Here is a 20677-nt window from a genome sequence, read left to right as displayed (position 1 = left end):
ACCAGAATGTCACAATGACGCAGAGCACAACAGAACAGAGAAAAAGCACCCTTCACGCTTCTCCAGCAGTAGCAGCAGGTCATCTCATATTCTCCATTTCCTCACTCCAGATCACCGAAGCAAAAGAGGTGACAGAAAACAAACACACATCCTTCAGGCATTTGCAGCTATTAGCAGGAGCAATCAGCAAACACAACCTGCAGCACCAGTTGAGAATATTTCTGTTTATTAAACGATCAACAGTACCTTTATACAAAGAAAATTAAAACACACTACTCAACATTCATATATCCAAAGAGAAAAAGGCACCGTGCCACTCCTTTTTGCTACAGAATATTAATACAAGCACAAAGCCATAACAGTGCATTTATACAAAAGAAACCAAACACATTGTAAACACTGTAAACATTAAACAATCAACAGCAAATCCTCCCTTTCCTCACTACAGGACACAGAAGCAAAAGAGACAGCAGCAGACTAACACACGGCCTCCATTAATTAAACATTCAACAGTACAGTAAAGTCACCAGCAATCTGCCAAAGCATTTTACCAACACTGCCAGCAAGTTGCCGAATTGAATCAATCTGCCTCTTACATCCTCCCTTTCCTCACTCCAGGCCATAGAAGAAAAAGAGGCAGCAGAAAACACACACACAGCCTCCTGGCATTAAACATGAGAAAGTCAACAGTACAATAAAGTCACCAACAATCTGCATTTTCCTCAACATTTCTTCAAGTCGCTCAATCAAATCAACACAACCTCAGGAAGCTGCAGCTCCATCTGGATCAATCCGCCTCTCTCTTCCCCCTCCCACAGCTTTCAACAGTGGAAAACCATACCGAATGTCAAGCTGTTGCAGAGCGCACCAGAAGAAGAAAAAGCATCACTTCCCCTTCTCCAGCACAGATGGCGATTATCTTACATCCTCACTTTCCTTACTCCAGGCCACAGAATCAAAAGAGGTGGCAGAAAACAAACACATGACCTTCAGGCATTTGCACCTACCAGCAGGAGCAATCAACAAACACACCCTGCAGCAGCACTTGAGAATGTTATTTATTGAACGGTCAGCAGTAACAAAGATTTGAAAATCAACTATGTAATATTCCACATATTATACTAATCATTAAACAACAAGGCAATGTCACCATCCCATATTGGTACCAATACAAAGCTATATCAACTCATTTTCACAACAAACAAACACACTGTAGCAGGTTCCTCAATAGAAACGGAGGATAACCTGAGAATGTCCTGAACTTTGCTGTAGAAATTATATGCCCATCAGTGTGTGACTTGTTCCACATATCAGTGCCATTCTCCGCCAGGAGCCACAGCTGTGTAGGCCCTCTGACACGGCCCAATCTCACCGGAACCAAATCCACATATTCCACTGGTGCTCAAGGTGCAGTTGAACATCCTTGACTTCAGCGTGTTTAACCCAAGGTGACGTGCCAGTTACAAGCAGCACTCACCACACCAGCAACAAAAGTATCAACAATCTGCGAAAGCATTTCTTCAACAGTGTCATCAGGTGGTCCATTTGGATCAATGTCACACACCAGGTCCCACATCTTCTTGCTTCAAGCTGGATTGCCCTTTGGCAAATACGTCCCCCTGAGCCCAGTGTTGCAGGGCCCAGGTACCTTTGAAAAAATTGTTCTTCTTTCCGGCTACAGAAAAAGAAACAGCAACAGCAGCCTCCAGACATTTACAGCCACAAGCAGCAGCAAACACAACCTGCAGCTGTGACCTTTTCTCACAACTAACAAGACCCAATTCTTATTAGCAATAGCCTTCAGCTGTGAAGCTAGAGGCTGCTCACAGTCAAAGGCAGTTAAAGTGACCTTCAACATAGAAACAAGAGCAGGTCTCCGTCCTGCAGGCGTTTGGCAGAACAGACAGATGGCTTGAAGCTCTCACAGACGTAAAGCCTCTTCCCCCCCCCACCCCCCCCCTTTGGCCTAGGGGCAACCCTGAGCTGGAACGGTTAAGCCCTCCGATCAAGCCCAACCCCCCTGAGGGGTCCCCCAGTGCCTCCTTGAACATTGGGGCAGCAGCCCCAGTGCCCTTGAGCTGCATGTCGGAAAATGGAAATGGCTACTCGCCTCCTCAGTTCCCCTCAGCAGCCATTGCGCCAGCTTCATATTTTTATAAAGGAGTGTGATTTCTTGCTGGGGAGCTGATTAATTCCCGGAAGGCCATTGCATTCGACGTCAATCTGGTTAATGAGATGGAAATTAATGCAAATTAGAGTTAATAATATGCTCGTAATATTTGGGCCTGATCTGGAACTCACCATCGGGTGGCCCGGTTAGATAGCAAAATTTTGGCCTTTCCCGCTATTTAACCATGCACCTAGATTTGTGCTGGGTGCAACCCTTCTTTCTCCAAATCTCTCTTTCTCTCTATCTTCCTTCGCTGTGGATCTCAGCCCCTCCAATGTATTTGTGTTCCCTGAACTTTTCCTTTTCCTTCGCCCCTGCAGTCACTCCAATTTTTGTTACTCCAGTGATCCAATTTGTCTGTAACGCTACAATCACTCTCTAATAATGGGGCTCGAGAGTATTTTTGTTGGCAATGAATAGATAAGTCAAGGACATGTGTATCCTGCCATTATAGTGAATGAGACATTGCTTCACCCAAACTTGTCACTGACTCGTGCTCCGACTTGTGCTCCAAGTGACACCTACCATGTTTTAGAGACCGCTATGAAACTAGCGCTTCCCTTCACATTCCTTTCCTTCAATTTGTAGCAAAGGGCTCCTCAAAATTGCATCTATCATGTCCTAAATGCTTCTCACACAGCCTGGTGCAGACTGGCTGCCAACTAAACAGAAGCTCACTTGCATAGTATAATTAGCAAAATCTCAGAAACACAAGTAATGAGTACCTATGTTTACAGAAAAATTGTTGAAGCAAAGTCATTTTATCGTGCTCAACTGCAACCTTTTTCAGGAATGCAACATGTCAAGTGGCTTCCAGATAATAAAGACTTGTGTTCTTTTGCTTTTAAACAACGGATGTAAAGAATTTTGGGATGCCCTAAGGTCATGAAAGGAGCTGTATAAATGCAACATATTTATTTGGAACTGTTGGAATTCAATATGATAGTAGCAACAGGACATTTGGTAAGTCAAAATGCAATCTATCAGGGTCAGCATGGTTTTCTGAAGGGTAAACCATGTTTGACTAATTTGCTGGAGGGTGGATAATGGGGGTCCTGTAGATGTAGTGTATCTGGACTTCCAGAAGGCATTTGATAAGATGCCGTACAAAAGATTAATATACAAGATAAGATCCCACAGGGTTGGGGTTAATATATTAGCTTGGATAGAGGATTGGCCAACCAACAGAAGGCAGAGAGTGAGGATAAATGGGTCTTCTTCTGGTTGGCAACCTGTAACAAGTGTTGTGTCACAGGATTTGGTCCTCGGGCCCCAGCTATTTACAATCTCTATTAAAGATTTGATGCAGGGATAGATGTGTGACAGCCAGATTTGCAGATGGCACAAAAATAGCTGGAAAAACAAGTTGCAATGAGGAAATAAGAAATTTACAAATGAATATCATAGAATCCCTACAGTGCAAAAAGAGGCCATTCAGCCCACTGAGTCTGCACCAACCCCCTGAAAGAGCTACCAACCCAGGCCCAATCCCCACTCTATCCCTTTAACCCCACCTAACCGTTGGACACAAAGGGGCAATTTAGCATGGCTAATCCACATAACCTGCACATCTTTGAACTGTGGGAGGAAATTGGAGCACTCGGAGGAAATCCAGGCAGACACGGGGAGAATGTGCAAACTCCACACAATCACCCGAAGTCGGAATTGAACCCGGATCCCTGGCGCTGTGAGGCAGCAGTGCTAACCACTGTGCCACCATGCCGCATAACTGTGTAACATATAGATATGTCAGGTGAGTGGGCCAAATTTTGCCAGATGGAATCTAATGTTGAGGTCAGAAGAATAAGAAGGCAACTCATTGGTCTCGATTTTTGGGGCCAGTTCGCCGCAGACACAAATCCCCTAACGGCCGCTAACTCAACTCTCACAAGAGGACTAAAATAGAATTTGCTTCAGCAAGACCATCAAATGCTATGTTCCCGGGCCCTCAGATGTCCCCCCCCCTCCAGCATGACATCACGCTGGCAGGAATCACTACTGATTTCCAAAAAAGGCAACCAGTCATGATGACCACGACAGTGGGTCGGAGGTCAGTATCGCTCCTGGGTGATGAGGAACAAGGCCAGGCAGTAACCTGGCATTGCTCACTGGCATCCTGGAAGTGCCAACCTGGCAGTGCCAACCGATGTTGTGGGGGGGTGGTCACTGAATCCCCAATGATGCGGGGATACTGAACCCCGATGCCAACATAGATGGGGGGCACCGAAGCCCCAATGCCAACGATGGTGGGGAAGGAAGGGCCTTTACTTTCACTTTGAGATCGAGGCACCCTTTAAAAAAGGCGTCCCGATCTTTGGAGAGCTGGGCTTGGCGGATCTATAAGGCCCCGCTCCACAGGAGTGATGGTGCGAAACACGCCCCCCTGTTTTTTTTTTACAGTGTCAGAAATCTGAAATGAAAACCTGGCTCTGTTTCTGGGGAGAAACACACCAGTTTTCAGACAGAATCTGCCACTTTGCCATTTTATAGGGAAAATTCCACCCATTATCTAAATGGAGAAAATCTTCAAATTGCTTCAGTGCAGAGGGATCTGGGTGTCCTCATGCTCAAATCGCAGAACCTTAGTATGTAGGTGCAGCAGGTAATAAGGAAGTCAAATGGAGTTTTTGCATTAATTGCTAGGGGAATAAGGTATAAAAGTAGGGAAGTGCTGTTGCAACTATACAGGCACAGGTGGGACTGCATTTGGAGTACTGCGCACAGTTTTGGTCCCCTTACTTGAGGGAGGATGCAAATACATTGGAGGCACTTCAGAAAAGGTTCAATAGATTGATTCCAGGGACGAAGGACTTGCCCTATGAAGCGAAACTGAGCAATTTATGCTCAGTTGGGAGTTTAGTCGGTTGAGAGGAAATCCAGTTGAGGTATATGGATGCTAAAGGGGATTGACAGGGTAGATGTAAAGTGAATATTTCCTCTTCTTGAATATTCTAGAATGAGAAGCCAGTTTTAAGCTAAGGGGTCGCAAATTTAAAACAGAAATGAGGAGGAATTACTTCACTCAAAGGGTTGTGAATCTGTGGAATTCACCAACCCAGAGTGCAGTGGACGCTGGAACATTAAACAAATTTAAGAAATAGATGGGTTTTTAATTCGTAGCGGGATAAAGGGTTATGGGGAGTGGACAGGAAGATGGCCATGAGGTGGAGATTAGATTAATCATCATCATATTGAATGTTGGTTCAGGTTTGAGGGGCTGAATTGCTTACTCCTGCTTCCTATGTTCTTTCTGCATGCTTGATCATCATGGACAAACCAGATCAACCCAACAAGTTGACTGGGAAATCTTTTGGTTTATTAAGTAATGGATTAGTTGTCTATATTTTTGCTATATATATATTGTTATGGGCCAGGGTTTAGAGAACACCAAAGTATATCATGGAGTTCACCTGACCTACAACTTTTAATAGATTTTGGTTATCAGGAGCACAAGGACCCACTTTACAGGTGTGATGCAACAGAGACCTGAAGTATTTTTAAACAAAACTATGTTTATTCTATGAATCCTGTTAACATTTTATAAACACACAGTAAACATCTTATCAACTACCAACACAAATACCGCCCCCCCCCCCCCCGTAAGATACAGTACTCTATTAGTAAGCCTTAGTAACTCTCCTAACAAGGGCAATTTATCATGGCCAATCCACCTAATCTGCACATCTTTGGACTGTGGGAGGAAACCGGAGCATCCGGAGGAAACCCACGCACACACGGGGAGGACGTGCAGACTTCGCACAGACAGTGACCCAAGCCAGAATTGAACCTGGGACCCTGGAGCTGTGAAGCAATTGTGCTATCCACAATGCTACCGTGCTGCCCGCACGGCATATATACCATCTGAAGTCACAAAAGCTGAAATCTCCTTCGTCCTTTCAGATAAAGGTGCCTGCCAGTAAACTTTAAGTAAATCCAGTTTGGAAATAAAAGCTGATTGTCCCACCTTCTCAATGCAATCCTCCAAACATGGGATAGGATAAGAGTTCATTCGTGTAACTGCAATAACCTTTCTATAGTTCACACACAACCATTGCGTACCGTCCGGTTTCGGTACCATCACGATGGGTGAGCTCCATTGGCTGCAGCCCACTTCAACTATGTCATTTTTAAGCATACTTTCAATTTCCTTGTTAACCTGTGCCAATTTTAAAGGGTTAAGTCTGTATGGACGTTGTTTAATTGGAACAGCATTTCCCACATATACATAATGTCTACCCATTTTAGTACTTCCCAACTTATCTCCACAAACTTGCCCATGTGATATCAATAACTCTTTCAGGTCAGTTTGTTTTTCCTCTGGAAGGTAACTCAACAATTTATCCCAATTTTTAAGAACATCCTCATTTTCCAATTTAATTCGAGGGATGCCAAATTCAGTCATCTGGATTAGGTTCTTCACTTTGAGTTAGAATCATTAAAACCTCCTCCTTTTGCTATCCTTCCCGTTCAAAGTACCTTTTAAGCATATTCACATGACACACACGGTGAGTTCTCCTTCTATCTGGCATTCTTACCACATAAATCACCTCACTTAATTTCCTTTCAATCTGATAAGGTCCACAAAACCTAGCTTTTAAAGGTTCACCTATCACTGGTAACAATACTAAAACTTTTTCTCCACTGGCAAAACTATGAACTTTTGCTTTCTTGTCTGCTACCAGTTTCATCACATTTTGTGCAACATTTAAATGTTTTCTAGCCAATTCCCCTGCTCTATTCAATCGTTCCCTAAAATTTGACACGTAATCCAATAATGTAAGTTCCGACTGCTCCCTCACCAATTTTTCCTTAATCAATTTAAGTGGTCCTCTTACCTCATGACCAAAAATGAGTTCAAAAGGACTGAATTTGGTTGACTCATTAGGTGCATCCCCAATTGGCAAACAGTACGAATGGAATTCCTTTATCCCAATCCTTTGGATAATCTTGACAATAAGCCCTCAACATTGTCTTTAGTGTCTGATGTCACCTTTCTAATGCTCCCTGCAATTCTGGGTGGTACACAATTGATTTAAATTGTTTTATTCCTAAACCATCCATAACGTCTTGGAATAACCTTGAGGTAAAATTTGATCCTTGATCCGATTGTATTTCTGTGGGTAGTCCGTATCTTGTAAAAAATTTAAGTAACTCCTCCACAATCTTTCTAGCTGTAATATTGCATACTGGAATGGCCTCTGGAAATCTAGTTGACACATCCATTATAGTTAAAAGATATTGATTCCCACTTTTCGTTTTAGGAAGCGGTCCTACGCAATCAATTAAGCCCCTTGTAAAGGTTCCTCAAATGCTGGAATGAGTATTAAGGGCACTGGTTTTATCATTGCTTGAGGTTTCCCTATCACTTGACATGTGACATGATCGACAAAATTTAACCACATCTTTATGTAATCCAGGCCAATAAAAATGTTTTTGTATTTAGCTTGAGTTTTCCTTATTCTCAAATGATCTCCCACTGGTACCTCATGTGCTATTGGCAACACCTCCTTTCTATACCCTACCGGCAATACCACTTGATGAACTTCTGCCTACTTTCATCCGCCTGCATATGTCAAGGTCTCCATTTTCTCATCAAGACATCATTTTTACGGTAATAAAATGCTGGTATACACTCAGATTCCTCTTCAGTGTATGCTTTCTGATACATCTGTTTTATTTCTATATCTTTCTGTTGCAACTCCGCCAATTTTCCTGAACTAAAAATATCCACCTCATCCTCCACCTATTCTTGTTCTTTTCCAACCATCTGATCAAAAATCATTTCTGTTAATTGAACTTCAACTTTATCTTCACTCTTTGATTTCTCCTCTTTTCTGAACCTGTGACTTTGCGACCTTGTTACTACACAATGCGGAAAAATCCCAGGATATTCATCCTTCAACACTTCAGTTGTCTGATTTTCCACTGGCTTATCAACCACAGTAGGCATCACTCCCACCTGCGATCCAGCTATATCATTACCCAAGATAAACTGTATTCCTGGACAAGATAGTTTCTCTCTTACTCCTACTACCACTTCACCACGCTTCACTGGACTTTCCAACCTTACCTTATGTAATGAAACACTACTCTTCTCACCCTGAATTCCACATATTATCTCCACATTTACCACCTTTTCTGGCAATATTCCTCCCAAACTACATAACTCGCTGTGCCATTCTTACATAATTGTAAGAAGTTTTACAAAACCAGGTTAAAGTCCAACAGGTTTGTTTCGATGTCACTAGCTTTCGGAGCACTGCTCCTTCCTCAGGTGAATGAAGAGGTATGTTCCAGAAACATATATATAGACAGATTCAAAGATGCCAGACAATGCTTGGAATGCGACCATTAGCAGGTGATTAAATCTTTACAGATCCAGAGATGGGGTAACCCCAGGTTAAAGAGGTGTGAATTGTGTCAAGCCAGGACAGTTGGTAGGATTTCGCAGGCCAGATGGTGGGGGATGAATGTAATGCGACATGAATCCCAGGTCCCGGTTGAGGCCGCACTCATGTGTGCGGAACTTGGCTATAAGCTTCTGCTCGGCGACACTGTTGCGCGTCCTGAAGGCCGCCTTGGAGAACGCTTACCCGGAGATCAGAGGCTGAATGCCCTTGACTGCTGAAGTGTTCCCTGACTGGAAGGGAACATTCCTGCCTGGTGATTGTGACTTCTTTACCTACTCCTTCTGGTACACATGAGTAAACTTTACCCACACAAGTAAATTCTTTAAAGAGATCTGGCACCTTCTTATCAATCACCTCTTGATCAGAGTGTACAATCTTTTTGCACCTCCTTCATTTCACTTGGGCTTTCCTTCACCACTTCAACAAACCCCACTGACTTATCCTGTTTTACCACATCAGCCTTCCCAGTGCTTTTCTCCAACCACCAACACTGTGACTTTACATGGCCTAGTTTATTACAGTGAAAACATTTGAAAGTTTTCATTTCTCTTTCACCCTCCTGGATTTCTTTTTAAATCTGAGGTACATTCTCCTTATTATCCCCCATCAGATCTCCTTTACCTATACAGCTTGAGTATTTCTCTTTTCCCCAGTTTCTATCACTCACAGGTTGAAACTGATGTCGGAAACCAAGCTTTGATTTATGAACTAATTCATAATCATCTGCCATTTCTGCTGTCAACCTCACAGTTTTAACCTTCTGCTCTTCCACATGAGTTATCACTACATCAGGAATTGAATTTTCAAACTCGTCCAAAAGTATAATTTCTCTGAGAGTTTCATACGTTTGGTCTATTTTCAAAGCCCTTATCCACCTATCCAAATTACTCTGATCCTTTCAAACTCCATATATGTTTGACCAGGTTCTTTACTTCAATTTCTAAACCTTTGTCTGTAGGCTTCAGGCACTAGTTCATATGCACCTAAGATGGATTTTTTCACGTCCTCATACGTCCCAGATACCATCTCTGATAGTGACGCAAACACTTCACTCGCCCTACTTACCAGATTTGTTTGCATCAGTAATGCCCACATGTCCTGTGGCCATTTCATTTGTTTAGCTACCTGTTTAGCACAGGGCTAAATTGCTGGCTTTGAAAGCAGGCCAAGGCAGGCCAGCAGCACGGTTCAATTCCCGTAACAGCCTCCCCGAACAGGCACCGGAATGTGGCGACTAGGGGCTTTTCACAGTAACTTCATTGAAGCCTACTTGTGACAATAAGCGATTTTCATTCATTTTCATTTTTCAAATGAAAAAAGCTTCTACCACCTTCTCATCAAACCCTGGCAATGCTTGACATATTGAAATATGAAATAGATCCCCACCAAGCCTTCAACTATGACGATCTTTCTCTTGATCCTCATCACTATCCTCCAACTGTACGTTTCCCTACATCCACCAATTTTAACTGACTGTCATGTTTCATGGTCACTTTCTGAAGCTCAAACTCTCTCTTTTTCCCTTTCCTCTCTCTCTTTGTCTTTTTCCCTTTGTCTTTCTTGTTGTTCTGCTTTGGCTATTCTTTCTTTCCCCCTCATTTTGTATTCAAGCTGCTTTAATTCTTTTTCATGATCAAGTTGCTTAATCTGTAACTGAGTTTTTTCCATTTCTAATGAGTCGGACTGTATTCCAGGCAGTTTTAAATGCTCAGCTACCACCGTAAGTATCTCTTCTCGTTGTATGCTGTCAGGTAATGTTAACTGCAATGTTTTTGCAAATCTAAAATACTTTTTTTAGCCTCTGTTCATAAGGTACTGCGTGTGACCTTCTCCACCTCCAAAAACGTCTGAGCCTCTGAAAGAGCCATTGTCCACAACACACTCCCTACTTAAACTGGAATACCACACCTAAAAAGCGAACACAAATATGCTCACCCCTCACTGTCTTTACGTTCACTATGCCAACCCAATCACGAAAGATAGATTTGTATCCAGGACGAGCCCCCAATTTGTTATGGCCAGGGTTTAGAGAATACCAAAGTTTATCATGGAGTTCACGTGACCTACAACTTTTAATAGATTTTGATTATGAGGAGCACAAGGGCCCACTTTGCAGGTGTGATGCAACAGAGATCTTAAGTATTTTTAAACAAAACAATGTTTATTCTATGAATCCAGTTAACATTTTATAAACTGCCGGTTTCCAGTTTGTGAATTGAACCAACTTCCTCCAAAACTAGTTCCTAAGATTCACTCGGCGCCAAAGAGTCTGGCCTCTTCTCTCCAAACATAAAACCTGGAACACAATGTCCTGCCAAGCAGGCTGCTTCATCTGGAGTCTTTTGCTTAATGCCACATTCCGATTATGGGTCCTCAGATCAAAAATAATAAAATAAATGGGAACAAAGGAAAAAAACAGGAAGGACTCTTACGATACATTCTAGAGATGTGGGCATCTCTAGCAAGGCTGGCATTTATTCCCCATCCCTAATTGCCCAAAGCAATTTCTTGAGCTTTTTCTTCTTGAACTTGGTAGTGATTTTATACTGAATCTTTTGCTGGTTCACCTCAGAGGGCAGTTGTTATTGGACTAAAGCCATTTTCAGCCAGGTTGGATAAGGATAGCAAGCTTCTTTCCCTAAAGCATACTAGTGAATCAGTTATGCTTTTATCACCCTTTTACACTTTTACTGATACCAGTTTGTATCTTCAGAGGAATCCCTCCCTCCTGGAGCCAGTGAAACAAGACCCATTTGGCTGTGCCTCAATCATAAGGGCAAAGCCTTTCAGCAGAAGTGGGGATACAGCCAAATAAATTCTCTCAACTGTGACTGTTGAGAGGCATTCCTAAAGACGAAACATCGCCTATAATGCCCTCTGCTACTGGACTGATCATTGGAAAGTCTTCAATTCTTGAGTGCAGCCTACATAGAACATGGCGAAACAAGAAAAAGAAAGATTTTTTTTTAGGAAATGCAATTCAATATGGATCTACCATGGTGCGAGTTAAACTCACAATCTCTTGATTATTAGTCCTGGTCTCTGGATTACAAGCTCAGTAACATAAATACCACCCTACCATATCCAATAATATTAATTCTCGTAGTAATGTATATCATGTGCCTCACCTGACGAAAAGGTCACCAGCCACCATGACGAAAAACACAAAATGAGAATTATTCAGGGATCCATTTGCAGCCTCCTTATTTCAATTTGTCATGCAAAGTTATATTCACAGCAATATCCGGAGCCGTACTTTGGCTTTCCCGAGGCCTTATTCATGGTGCGTCAAAGGATACTCTACCTTATGAATAGGCTGCGCCTTCAGTTTCCAAAAGCTCTCATAGCCTCTCTACTTCTCGATAAGACACTCATGAAGGTGGCACAGTAGCACAGTGATTAGCACTGTGGCTTCACAGCACCAAGGACCTGGATTCGATTCCCGGCTTTGGTCACTGTCTATGCAGAGTCTGCACATTCTCCCCATGTCTGCGTGGGTTTCCTCCGGGTGCTCCGGTTTCCTCCCACAAGTTCTGAAAGACGTGCTTGTTAGGTAAATTGGACATTCTGAATTCTCCCTCAGTATACCCGAACCGATGCCATAGTGTGGCAACTATGGGATTTTCACAGTGACTTCATTGCGGTGTTAATGTAAGCCTACTTGTGACAATAATAAAGATGATTATTATTAAAACCCATCTCTTTGAACAAGTATTTGGTCATCTGATCTACCCCCTCATGTGGTTCAGTGTCAAATGTTGTTTGATAATGTGTGTAAAGACATAATTATTACATCAAAGGTGCAATATAAATGCAAGCTGTTTTATCAAAAATCACCAGTGGGCAAAATGTAATGGGGAATTTATTACATGATGTATGTGTGGAAGTACGTGTGATGGTTACAGAAATGTGCACTGTATGCCAAACGTTTAATATTACAGACATTTAAATTAGATAAAAGTTATAGTATATTTTCTTCAATAGCTGTCAGAGTAACTGCTGCATTACGTATCACTGAGAAGGAAAATTCCAGTTTGTACCTGAGTTTAAACCAAGTTAGCTGATGTAAACTTGAGCTGTCTGTGTTCGCCACAATTCATCCAATGTCTTTTACTTCAGGAAAGGAAACTGATCAGCTCTAGCTAGCTATTCAGTAACTCTTTCTGCACAGATGATTTTGGTAATGATGGGATTGTGATGCTCCCCATAGCAGAATAATCAACAGACACTTACTGTCTAAGATGATACATGAAAAGTAACGATATGAATAATGCATTTAAGGCCTGTGAGTGGCAGTATCCCAGCATATGTCATAATCTTGCAGCAAAGGGACCTCACTAATACTCAGAATTTATCCTATGATGGAGATGGGTCATAAAGGCCAGGAAGGTCCCTGGTCTGCATTAAATTATCTGATTTCATCCAGGTTAGTGGTAAGAATGGAGAATGAGAAAGGGAAATGGGACTATCATTGGCTGATTGTTATTCATTAACCCCTGCAGCAATTGCAATTGTGCTGACAGGATTGGACTGGATACGAGATCCTTTCTCATATGGGAGGATACAAAGGTATTGGAGAGGGTACAGAAGAGAACGGTTCCAGAGATGGGAAACTTCAGTTATGAGGATAGATTGGAGAGGTTGGTCTCCTTGGAGAAGAGAAGGCTAAGAGGATATTTGATAGAGGTATTAAAAATCAGCGAGGGGTCTGGATAGAGTAAATAGGGATGAAGTGTTTCCACTCGTTAAAGGATTGAGAACGAGAGCACACAGATTTTAAATAATTGGCAAAAGAAGCAAAAGCAACCAGGAAAACCTTTTTCGCACAGCAAGTGATTGGGGCCTGGTGGAGGCAGGCTCAATCAAGGCATCTGAAAGCGTATTAGATGATTATTTCCAAACAAAGAGTCTGCAGGGTTTGTGGGGAGAGGGCAGGAGAGTGGCACTGGGTGAATTGCTCATTCACAGAGCCAGCATGATGGGCCTCCTTCTGCACTGTCACAATTGTGTGACTCTTTGCAGTCAATTGTTTAGTGACACAGTGTCATCCTCTACTGCACAATGGACAGTTCCGTTATTGAACTTGACCAAGATGAAACTTCTGTTTTCTGTCATTCATCCATTTCCCGGTGCTGTGCCAGTCACACCCCATATACACTCTGGAGTAATGGTTTACATAAGCCAATAATCGAGGCTGCATACATTAAACAAACTGCATTATTATAGGATAGTTTAAAATAGTTATTGATGCACGATCAATCACTACTGAAGCGAGATTGTAGTCCAATTGAAGGCTTTAATGAACAAGTAGTTACCCCAGCAGCGCCGGTACAGAATGACTGCTGTGGGTGAAACACAGACTCTTATGCTCTGCCTGCTGGGCGGAACCAGCAGGCAGGTTCTACCACTCATACTACAGTATAAGGTACATCCCACCTAGGTACCGCGATACCCCTAATATAGCCTACCACATTCACCCCGTTTTAAAAAAAGAGTGCGGCGGAGGTGGTGGCCTTGCTTTTACAGTGGTAGAGGTTATAGCGGTACCCTTCGATGCCTTTACATGCAATACACATATTTACAGACAATTATTTACAAGTTCATTTTACAATGATACTATCAGCCGGTCGGGGGCCCTGGTCATCCTCTGCGATCGTCGCGGTCCCGGCGGTGATGCTGGCGTCAGCTCGGGCATCCGTGGCTCTGGGAGCGTGTCGTCTTCAGCTTCACCGCATCCGGATGGGGCCAGTGGGAGGACGGATCCTCCTGGGAAGGGGGCTGCGGTGGTGTGCGCCGGTGAAAAAATGGTTGGGATTGGTGGTGGTGGGGGGGGGGGGGGGGGGTGAGGGTGAGGGGGGTGAGGGTGAGGGGGGCATCCAGCGGAGGCCAGATCCCGGAGGGAGATCATGTCTTTTCGACCGTCAGGGTGTGCCACATAGGCGTACTGGGGGTTAGCAGTGGGTCCGACTTGTGGGTCCGTACGTGTTTGCGGAGTAGGACGGGTCTGGGGGCTGCCAGCCATGTTGGGAGTGAGGTCCCCGAGGAGGACGTCCTAGGGAAGGTGAGACGTTCATGAGGTGTTTCGTTGGTAGTAGTGCACAGTAGTGATTGGATGGAGTGAAGTGCAACGGGGAAGACCTCCTACCATCGGGACACTGGGAGATTCTTGGACCGTAGGGCCAGTAGGACGGCCTTCCAGACCGTCCCGTTCTCTCTCTCTACCTACCCGTTTCCCCGGGGGTTGTAACTGGTCGTCCTGCTGGAGGCAATGCCCTTGCTGAGCAGGAATTGACGCAGCTCGTCATTCATGAAGTGGACCCCCCTATCGCTATGGATGTAGGCGGGGAAACCGAACAGGGTAAAGATTCTGTGGAGGGCTTTAATGACGGTGGCAGCCATCATGTCGGGACAGGGGATGGCGAAAGGGAACCGGGAGTCATCAATCATGTTTAAGAAATGCGTGTTGCGGTCGGTGGAGGGAAGGGGCCCTTTGAAATCCACACTGAGACGTTCAAAGGGGTGGGAAGCCTTCACCAGGTGCGCTTTCTCTGGCCTGCAGAAGTGCGGCTTGCACTCCGCGCAGATTTGGCAGTTTCTGGTTACGGCCTGACCTCCTCGATGGAGTAGGGCAGATTGCGGGTTTTAACAAAGCGGAAGAACCGGGTGACCCTCGGGTGGCAGAGGATGTCTTGGAGGGTCCGGAGTCGGTCTACTTGTACACTGGCACAAGTGCCGCGGGACAGGGCATCAGGAGACTCGTTGAGCTTCCCGGGACGATACAAGATCTCGTAATTATAGGTGGAGAGTTCAATCCTCCACTGTAAGATCTTATTCTTAATTTTGCCCCGCTGTGCATTGTCAAACATGAAGGCCACCGACCGTTGGTCAGTGAGGAGAGTGAATCTACTGCTGGCTACGTAATGCCTCCAATGCCGCACAGCTTCGACGATGGCTTGGGCCTCCTTCTCGAGGGAGAAATGGTGGATTTCTGAGGCGTGGAGGGTGCATGAAATGAAGGCCACAGGTCTGCCCGCCTGATTGAGGGTGGCAGCCAGAGCTACATCTCATGCGTCGCTCTCGACCTGGAAGGGGAGGGACTCATCGATTGCGTGCATCGTCGCTCTGGCGATGTCTGCTTTGATGCGACTGAAAGCCTTGCGGGCCTCTGCCGATCGGGGAAAAAACGTGGACTGGATTAGTGGGCGGGCCTTGTCCGCATAATTGGGGTCCCACTGGGCGTAATAAGAAAAGAAGCCCAGGCCTTGTTTCAGGGCCTTGGGGCAGTGGGGGAGGGGAAACTCCATGAGGGGGCGCATGCGTTCGGGATCTGGGCCTATGACTCCATCATGCACTACGTGGCCAAGGATGGCTAGGCGATTGGTGCTAAACATGCATTTGTCCTTGTTATAGGTTAAGTTAAGGATTTTTGCGGTATGGAGGAATTTGCGGAGGTTGGTGTCGTGGACCTGCTGGTCGTGGCCGCAGATGGTGACATTGTCGAGGTACGGGAATGTGGCCCGCAGACCGTACCAGTCAACAATTCGGTCCATCTCCCGTTGGAAGACCAAGACCCCATTTGTGACACCAAAGGGAACCCTTAGAAAGTGGTTGAGCCGCCCATCTGCTTCGAATGCAGTGTACTTGCGGTCGTCCGGGCGTATGGGGAGCTGGTGGTAGGCTGATGTAAGGTCTACGGTGGAGAAAACCTCCTATTGCGCTATCTGGTTGACCATTTCAGATATGCGGGGAGAGGGTACGCGTCGAGCTGCGTATACCTGTTGATGGTCTGACTGTAGTCTATCACCATCCTATGTCTCTCCCCGGTCTTTACAACCACCACTGGAGCTCTCCAGGGACTGTTGCTGGCCTCGATAATGCCTCCTTTAGTAACCTTTGGACTTCCGACCTAATGAAGGTCCGGTCCTGGACACTGTACCGTCTGCTCCTGGTGGCGACGGGTTTGCAATTGGGGATAAGGTTTGCAAACAGGGAAGGCTGGTCGACCTCGAGGGTCGCGAGGCCGCAGACAGTGAGGGGGGTATGGGGCCATTGAATTTGAACATTAAACTTTGCAGGTTACACTGGAAGTCCAATTCCAGGAGTGTGGCAGCGCAGAGATGGGGGAGGACGTAGAGTCAGAAGTTATTGAACTCCACCCCCTGGACCGTGAGGTTAGCTATGCAGTACCCCCGGATCTCCACAGTGGGACCCAGAGGCCAGGGAGATCTTTTGTTTAATTGGGTGTACAGCGAGGGAGCAGTGTCTTACCGTATTGGGATGGATGAAACTCTCCGTGCTCCCAGAGTCGATCAAGCAGGATGTCTTGTGCCCGTTGATGAGTACCGACGTCGCAGTGATTGAAAGCGTTCGGGGCCGAGACTGGTCCAGTGTCACTGAAGCAAGTTGTGGCTGAAGCTGAGAGATCTCATCAGGCGATACACAGCCACCCAAGTCAGGGTCCTGAGACGTCATCCACGATGGCTGCCCAATGAATCGCACATGGCCTGTGAGGAGAGGAATGGCAGCGGGCCTGGTTCGCCTGTGGAGACAGCGGCGGCCGACCGGGCCTGGCATACTGCCATGAGGTGCCCCTTCTTCCCACAGCCCTTGCGGATTGGGCTGGGCAGCGTTGCCAGGGGTGTTTGCTTTGCCCGCAAAAGTAGCATCGCCCCCCCCCCCCCCCCCGCCGGGGTTTCCTGGCTGCCGCACTGCACAAGCTTGTGGGGAATTTAGGGGTGCTTTGGAATCGGCCGCAGGTGGGGTCCACCGTATCCATGCGGGTACCGCGCGGTTGGGAACGTAGGCCTGGGCGATGCGGGAGGCTACATCTAGGGAGTGCGCAAGTCTCCATGCCTCTTTAAGCCCTAGCGTGTCGTTTTCCAGCAGTCACTGGCGGATTTTAGAGGACAGCATGCCCGCAACAAAAGCATCCCGTATTAAGAGTTCGGTGTGGTCATTGACTGAGACATGTGGACAGTTTCAGTTTCTACCTAACACTAACAATGCAGTGTAAAAATCGTCCAGTGATTCCCCTTGGATCTGCCGTCTGGTAGCTAAAAGATGTCGAGCATATACTTGATTCAGAGTGCGGACGTAGTGCTCTTTCAACAAAATCATTGAGTCCTCGAAACCGTCCGCGTCTGTGATAAGCGTGTAGATTTCTGGGCTCACCCTTGAATGGAGGACTTGCATTTTCTGTTGCTCCGAGGGGGTAGTCGGGGCCGTCCTGATGTACCCGGTGAAACATGCCAGCCAATGTTTAAAAGTTGCTGCTGCATTTGCCGCGTGGGGGTTGATTTGTTAACACTCTGGCTTGATGCGGAGAAAAGCCATTCTTCAATTTTGTTCATTAAATTGATGCACGATCAATCACTACTGAAGCGAGATTGTAGTCCAATTGAAGGTTTTAATGAACAAGTCGTTACCCCAGCAGCTCAGGTACAGAATGACTGCTGTGGGTGAAACACAGACTCGTATGTACTGCCTGCTGGGTGGAACCAGCAGGCAGGTTCCACCACTCATACTACAGTATAAGGTACATCCCACCTAGGTACCACGATACCCCTAATATAGCCTACCACAATTATATCCTCACTTCTCCCCATTTCCAGTCACTTGGATGCCCCACTGCCATTCGGACACTGACTGATCAAACTAGTCTGGACCCGCTGCAATCGATTTCACTGCATAACCTTCAAGCCCAGTTGCAGATTGTGCACTGTTCCTAATATCTTCAGACTGATATCTGTTCAGCTCATCCAGCAGGACAGGCTGATCTGAATGTCATCAGCCAAGAGCGGAGTGTTTGATTTCATTTAATCCGTCTGGAAATGTGCCGTTGTTGTTGACTCCGGTGGTGAAATATTAACTCGGATCAGAATTCGAGCAAAAAAAGCTCTTTTCCCTCGATAAGATATTGAGGAGATGGCAGCGGGAGGGGGGATAGTTACAAATTCAAGGTACAGTCCTGTGAGTTGAAAGTAGCAGGGGAATTAGAGCTTTAACAGAAGCTGGCTCCGGGAATCCGCACCATGAAATCTATTGGGGTCTCTGGTGACAGAAACAGAAATCTATCTGGAGTGCTGTGAAATTGCAGAAGCTGGACGCACCGTGCGGGGGGGGGGGGGAGGCGGCACGGAGACAAAACTTTCTTTCTATGCGTCCAATAATTTCAAGAACGCAACTTTGAAGGGGTGATATTGAAAATAGCTGTTCCACTAAACTCATGCCAATGCAGCCCCTTGCAGAGTTGCTGTGCTTGCTGCCTGAGGTACAGAAGCCACACAATCCACTTTACATGTCAGTGCGAATTCAGCTAATATTAGTCTAATATTGACCATGATGAAAAATGGCCAGTTAAAGCTTCTTCACGTGAGTTACTCATTTCCAAATTACTGTTTTTGCAGAACCGTGCAATGTCCAGTTTCTGCATTCAAATATATGGAAAGCAGGTTATATCACATTGCGATCAGTGATGCTGCACTTTGTACAATTGTAATTTAGAGCTGCAGTATTTCTTTTGTTTAGTTTCCCTCCCAGGGAATGCAGCGTTTCCTCAGCGAATCCCATTTAATAACGTTTATCAAATCCCACAATTGGGGACTCGGCAGCGGATGGCGTCCCCACAAATCGCATGTTTGGGCACAGCCCCCAGCCCCGCCGTACCTGCAATAAAGTGTCGAAGCAAAATCACTCCCAGCTCATGCAAAGCCATCAGAAAATTAAAGATCAGCAACTGCGGACGCCTTCACCCCGTAACTAAAGGAGCAACAGGCAGTTCCTTCCTTACCGGGGGGTGGGGGGCCTCAGGAAGCTGCCCACCGCTCTCGGGGTTCCTCCTCAGTTCAGTCTCCTCGCATCGTCTGTCTCACCCGCGCGGAAATTAAAGCCCCATCTGCACCTGTGAGGAAGAAAATCCCCAGTCGTCACGTTTCTGCTGGCTGGGGTGAATGAAGAAAGCACAGCTCCTCTCCATGGACACACCTCGCGATGACATCTGCGGGAGGCTGGGCTCCTGGGGGGAGAGAGAGGGCTGTTTGAAACCTCAACTTGGAGAGAAAAGGCTGCGGGCTCCGTGCTGTCAGCGGCTGCTCCATCTCTCACATGGAGGGGGGGGGGGGGGTGACCACCTTTTAACAACATGCAGCAGAGTGTACGCTGACCAGCCTTAAAGCTGCCATGAAAACATAACAAATCACTCTCCGGCAAACTCGAGGTGTGACTGAATAGTCCAGCTGAGCTATCTGTGAAGGAAACATTTCCTTGAAAGGCGCTTTAACTTGGACTCGCATCTATCACCGGCAGAGGCGGGAATGGTTTCAGTAAAAGGAAGCCTTGAAACATTTGCTAACATTCCCGTTGGTTGGTGCAGGCGGCCTGCCGCCCAGGATCCCCCCCCCCCCCCCCCAAGCACTGGTTTTATGTTTCAATCCCCTCTCCAGTTATTACCTGTGGCTGCTAAAAGTCTCTTACATAAGTGAGATTGTTTTGATGAGGCTGGTTGTGAATGATTGTGAGGTATTCAACAATCGGAGATGACTCTGTTTTTAGGCACAAATTGGATTGGAAGGTGCGCCCGCAGAACGGGGCTGGGATGGGAGGTCCCGTGGGTCGGGAGTGGGTTATGTGCCGGGCATCGTGCGACAGGCTGCGGGGGTGAGGCCCTGGCGGGTGGGTGATGGGGTGGGGGGGGGGGGGGGTTGCGGATGAAGCTCTGCCTTTGGGGGAAGGGAGATGGAGCCCTGTGATTGGGTGGGGCATATGAGACCCTATGGGTAGGGCATTGGGGGTCCTGTGGGTGAGGTGGGGATGGAGGCAGGGCTTTGTGAGTTGGGGCGGGATTATGGGCAGGGCATTGTTTGACAGGGTGAGGCTGGGGGTGCGATCAGGGAATGAGGGCAAAAGTTGTGCTTTGTGTGGGAAGACCCTGTGGCTGAGGGCTGGGCCGTGTGATCAGGCCCATGGTCCCTATTGTTGCCCATGAGCCGAGGAGTGGACGGGGCCCTGTGATAGAGGCAGAGCCAAAGATGGGGTTTTTCTGACAGGCTGGTGTTGGGGAGAAGAATTGGGTTATTGTGTGGGGGTGTGGTGCGTATGA

At 46.2% G+C, this 20677-nt stretch overlaps 1 protein-coding gene across 5 annotated transcripts in view; it reads right to left on the bottom strand.

Moving 5' to 3' along the window:
• lrrc3b (leucine rich repeat containing 3B) overlaps positions 1-19761 on the bottom strand; it is a 131391-nt gene extending 111630 nt beyond the window's left edge. Inside the window, exon 1 of one of the 5 annotated variants that reach the window (XM_072509337.1) lies at positions 19370-19761. The gene's annotated coding sequence lies outside the window, so the exon portion shown is untranslated. The other 4 variants (XM_072509334.1, XM_072509335.1, XM_072509338.1 and 1 more) reach the window with 4 other exon arrangements.
• Positions 19762-20677: the final 916 nt, after the last annotated feature.

This window comes from Scyliorhinus torazame, chromosome 6 (assembly GCF_047496885.1).
Source record: "Scyliorhinus torazame isolate Kashiwa2021f chromosome 6, sScyTor2.1, whole genome shotgun sequence".
In the NCBI taxonomy this organism is placed as follows: Eukaryota; Metazoa; Chordata; class Chondrichthyes; order Carcharhiniformes; family Scyliorhinidae; genus Scyliorhinus; species Scyliorhinus torazame.
The sequence above is the reverse complement of the archived record's forward strand: the minus strand, read 5'-3'. Positions and strand labels throughout refer to the sequence as shown.